Genomic DNA, 5,963 nt, shown 5'->3' on the forward strand with positions numbered 1-5,963 from the left:
ATTCATTCTCTCCTCGAAGAAACGAGAAAGAATCTATCACTTCCGCTTCAGTTTGAACTCTAAACACCAGTCTACCACACCAAGACGGGCACATCTGTTAGCTTTGATATGACGCAACCAAATAGAGGAGACGATATGAAACAAACTCTACGAGAAGGCATAATTACTCGCCATGGATGCCGTTCCAACAGTCACCCAATTACAGACTAAGGCTGTGTCTCCTGCTTGCCAAACGCACTAAACTTTTAATAATGTCTCAGAGAACATGATGTCTCTCTTCAGAGCACAGACCTGCAGGAGGGAGCAGTCTCATGTTCCTATAAAATCAACGTGAAATACAAACAGCACAAATGTAAAATGCACATGGGTAAGTTAGTAATGTTTGAAGTTTGACGCATTCGTTCATTAGTCGTCACTTAAGGGCCAGCCATATTACTAGGACAGCTATCAACATAACGTAATCACCAGCTTCAGACATGGCTTAGAGAGACTATATTTAGGGGAAGCCACGTCTCCACAGAAGTTACTTTTACCTGCAGTTATCTTGTGTCCTTAAGCGCAAGTTGAAACCGAATGAAGAAGCTGTTTGTGTCCGTCCCTCCAGTCCTTTAACCAAATTCCCGAGGCAAGGGATTGTTTCTCGTCATTGGATCTGTTGTTCCACACAAATTTGCAATGCCTTCTCCATAATGTGCCATCCATAGCTTCGACATTTTGTTTTTAGGGTCGAATTCTAGTCATACCCAATGTGCCATTAGTCTAAAAGGTGTTAAGTCATACCATACAAGGTGTGCACTTTCCTAAAGATAGAGACAAGCTCATGGTGCTGTCGGTCCAGTGTAATCCTACTGTTTCACCTCTCTTCCATCACTTACTGTTCTGTAGAACTCAGGCTGGTGCAGCTGAAGGCATCATTTCTCCATCTGCTCTGCTGATTTCAGATGCTACTTTCCATGTTCTAAAGGTAGACGCCGCTGAATGGAGAATCCGGATTCTGGGTTCTGAATGTACTCTCTGAACAGTTGAAGAGAAGGGATAAAAACAAATATATACAGTTGTTACATTAGGTTCTTTACAGAATCTAACTTTGCTTCTAAAATGTGTAGGTTAGGGTTTTTGCTTTGTTTTGTTTTTTGTTGGAAATATGAAATATGTTAACAGGAGCCATATTAGGCCATGTCAGACTACAAAATTAAATACTGATTCAATATTTATAGCCTCGATTTGTCAAGGCCAGTATTGCGAGTTATTTTTTTTCTTTTGTTTTTAAATGAAAAAAGGTTATTTATGGTAAATTTTGTTGCAGTAGATGGTATGACATGTCAGGTTTTGCGTTCTGTTGGTTTACTCTAGAAACAAGTGTTTTAGCTGGAAGTCGGTCATACAAAGAAACTAGAATATGCCATTCTCGTCAAGTTTCTTTTTAAAAAAACATGCTGATGCAATAATACAGATGCAAGTACTGGTCTTGACCTCTCTCAGTGATGTACCGTTACCCATCAGGCATTGCTGCTCCCCTTGGCCAGTCTCTGAGCTGAAATCACACAGTCCAAATTCTCTACTCTTTTAAGTGCTTTAGTCAAGGCGAGCAACGTTCTACTTCCTGTCTTAAAACACATTAAGGGGCTTGATTTAGCATGAGAGGAGTATTCACACGACGAACTGCCTGAGTTTACTTTAGGATGGCTGTTTAAAATGAGACATTGTGGACCAGAATGGAAACTGCAAAACCATCTTCAAGAAGGAACATGCAGAAGTGGGACGGGGCAACCTACTTCACCCACAACCCCACACAATGACTTTTGGAGTGCACTGGCACTCTTGCCATCTGAAGACTTTAAACATAACAAAACAACCACAAAAAAAACTGTATGTATATGTTGTTTCTATAAGAAGGAATTACAAATTGTGTAAATATCTGAAAGGTCAACCTAAAAAAAGCGATAACCTGAAGCATTGACCGGATCTCCGTGGGTTCCCGTGTGGTGGCCGTACTGACCAGATGACTTTCAGCGTTCAAAGCTATTTGCAGTATGCTGTGTATGATAGAAGCTTTATATTGAATGTGTATCAGAGTCCTATAGAGATGGAAATAATTTGAAGACAGAGTACAGTTTATTTCAACTATTTATTTCTATAAAAAGAGATGTCTATGATGATGGCATGTTTGTGCTAAAGCATTCGATATATATCATGTTGCCTTTTCAACTGTTCTGCTGTAGATGTTATTAGATTATTAGATCTGAGTGCTCTGGATTATTGCTTGCTGCCTTTCATTTTTAGACTGAGCAACCGTTGCACCATCATTATGATTAAAAAGTAACTGCTAATGTTTAGTATTAAGCCGTTGGTGTTCTATTTTGTTTAATGTAGAGCCTTTTTGAAGAATAGGACATATGTAATGCACTTTTATTTTATCAGAGCACTTCCAGTACTCTGTGATGGTTGGTTTCGTATAATTAATGTGCAATTCCTTTTTTCCTACGCTTTGCACCGGAAGACTATCAGCTTTCCGTTCCTCACGTGAACAGTCCGTTTAATAGTTTTTTATGAAGCCCTCGCCGTGGTCATATTTAATGCATAGCATTAACCTGCAACATAAAAATAAATAGCTACATAAATATATAAATATAATGGCTTGGTTATGTCAAAACGTTTTTTGATCACGTTTTATTTTATTTTATTTTTTATACTCGATTTGCTTTAAAGTAAATGTTGAAAGTGACAGTGTGCCGGGTAATAGTGTGTGGACCGAGCACTTTGAATATTACATTTTATTTGACTAAAAATAGATTAAAAGAGTACTGTATTTTCCGGACTATAAGTCACACTTTTTTTCATAGTTTGGCTGGTCCTGCGACTTATAGTCAGGTGCGACTTATTTATCAAAAATAATTTGACATGGACCGAGAGAAATGAACTAAGAGACATGAACCAAGAGAAAACATTACCGTCTACAGCAGTGAGAGGGCGCTCTAAGCTGCTCAGTGCTCCTGTAGTCTACACTGAAGACATAGAGCGCCCTCTCGCGGCTGTAGATGGTAATGTTCTCTCTTGGTGCTTGGTTCTAAATAAATGCGACTTATAGTCCAGTGCGACTTATGTTTTTTTCCTCATCATGACGTATTTTTGGACTGATGCGACTTATACTCAGGTGTGACTTATAGTCCGAAAAGTACGGTATGTGACCAACCCAAACCCTGGAACTGAATTCATCTGACCAGATTATAAATAACTGACTTTGATTGGAACTTGGAACGGAAGAAAAAACAAGGGAACAATCCCAGAATGCCACTTTAGCAGAGAACCTGAAGCACTCAGAAAGATAAACAGAACTTTTCTTAAGCAGAAGCATTGTTTTTGTACCACTAACCAGAACTTCTTGAAACAATCAGTTGTAGTGGTGTTCGATAATGTTAGGTGCCAGATGTTGTGACAATTCATGTGTACTGTAGCTGTAATTGTAACCATCAAAGCAATTAACTATTGTTGAAAAGACAATTCTACAAACAGATGATTCATTAATAGTGAATTATCAGCTTTTTTTTTTTTTTTTTGATTACATTTTGTAGCTTCCACATGGTGTAAGATAGAAACATCGTTCACAATCTTAACAGCCGTAATCAAACTCCACAGCCCTGGAATGATTAATGTATACATATAACAATGTATACATCTCAATGCCTTTCATTTATCTATTTTGTTTTAATTATTTCTGCTACTCTATCCATGCATATGACATTCAGTCCTTGATTTTAGTCTTCAGCTTTGTGCCGTGATGTTATTTAGTCATGACACTTGGCTTATCATTACCTCTTTGCTCTCATTTGAATGATTGTATTTTATGCCCACCTGTCTGAACTGCTTTCATGCATTACCTCAAACATCTTCTGGCAACAAGTTGTATTGTGTTGCTTTTTTTTTATACCAACAGATTGCATTGACGTTATTTAATGAATGCCCTGCACATTCTCTGCCGTTGCACAAAAAGGCAATTCCTCACCCCAAGTTATTTATTGGAAAATGTTCATGATTAAACTCTTTTTTTTTGCTTGTGGGAACAACTACAGACCTTTTTTTTTTTTCTACTTTTTTATTTGTTGTATTGTTGTGGCCTGCTTATTAACATTCCTTATTGTCTGTTTGACCGGTTATCCCAGTTTGCGAAAAGTTTAAATGTTTGATGGAATCGTTTACATTCCAAAATCTCATGCCATTTTGTTCCAGGCATATTCTATGAGTTATAATAAAAATCTGATACATGTACTCATATTGTGTGAAGAGATCTTTGTATATTACATGAACCCCTTTAGATTACATATGGGAATGAAAAAAAAAAAAAAAAAAAAAAACGTATTTACAGTGTATTTACTTATTTTGCACCAAATGGTTAAAAGTTTTGGTAACACTTTAGTATAGGGTCCAATTCACACTAATAACTACTTGCTTATTAGCAAGTCTATTATTAACATATTCGCTGTTTATTAGTGCTTATAAAGTACATATAATGCATGACATCCATAATCCTACCCAATACCCTAAACTTAACAACTACCTTATAAACTATTAATAAGCAGCACATAAGGGGTTAATTGAGGCAAAAGTCAAAGTTAATTGTTAGTTAATAGTGAGAATTGGACCCTAAAATAGAGTGTGACCAAAGTTTCAAATGAAGTCACTACAAAAACAGAAAAAAAATACACAAATGAATACTATTACCCAATATGGAAGCAAGATTAACTAAACCGAGAGCAATATACAATTTAGGATAAAGGTAGTTCCTTATTAGGTATTCAGTACTAAATAAAAATATCCTCACTGAGAACTACTTGCTAACTATGGCCAATTAATAAAGAATAACTAATTATTTTTCACAGCAGTAACATTTCTAAAAAGTAAACTGTCTTTAATTTTATTTTATTTTTTTCATAACATGATCATAAAATGACTTCTTCAGAAGGTTTCCCTTCAACTGGGTTCTTTGTGAAAACTAATTTGTGAGTATTATATCCCCCAAATACAAGTAAACCCTTTAGTAATTACCCAAACATCACCTTGTCATCCCGCAGGAACCACAATGATCTGCACCAAACATGTTAACCCCTCACTAACTACTCAAGTGTTACCTTGTCAACCCACTTGAGTATTAGTGAGGGTTAAGTGTTTAGCATGTTAACTTGTTTTTCACTTTAAAACAATGGTCCAGATAATTTGTCATAAATTCGCTACTATGTACTTATTGCTTAGTTAATCTTTCTTCCAAATTAGTCAGTGCTATTAGGTTCGGTGTTGTACTAGCTATTACTTCCTGCATTTGTTAACAAGAGACTATTATTCTAAAATGTTATATCATAAATGGTTTCTTCTCTGGGAGAAGTATAAATGTAGGCTGAATAAAATGGAATGGGCGGTGAAGTACGTCCTCAGGCAGCATCATTAGGGTGCTTTTATTATATTTGGACCAAATCATTGTCAACAAATGTTTCTTATTAAAAACACATCTGCCGTGCACTGTTTTTGCAGAGGGCTGGTCATTGTTTATAGTGCATTGTTGTGTTTACACGTATTTAGTTGTCCAAATGCGAGTAATTTTCACTTTACATTGATTTTATTTTTCAGTAAGTCCTACCATTGATTTCATTGATGTCCGCCAGAGGTCAGTAGAGCACTCTGTAGTGGCTTGTGCATTCCAGTGCGTCTTTTTGAATTGCTTAATTAAGTAAATGATTCCAGGTTTATAGTTACACATACACTAGGTATAGGCTATACATAACTGTTTATTTGTAAAAATTGTTTTATTATATATTTATTTGTGTATATTATAGACAAGCTCTTTCTCTCCTGTCGCCTTATCACCAGAGAATTGCGTTGTGTTTGATAAGCACGTGGTAGCAGGCGATACGTGTTGAGAGTTGGCTGATGTTAGTGGGTCAGTAGGCTGGAGGACAGAGTAAATATGTAGA

The sequence above is a fragment of the Carassius auratus genome, unplaced genomic scaffold (genome assembly GCF_003368295.1).
Source record: "Carassius auratus strain Wakin unplaced genomic scaffold, ASM336829v1 scaf_tig00021806, whole genome shotgun sequence".
Taxonomy (NCBI): domain Eukaryota; kingdom Metazoa; phylum Chordata; class Actinopteri; order Cypriniformes; family Cyprinidae; genus Carassius; species Carassius auratus.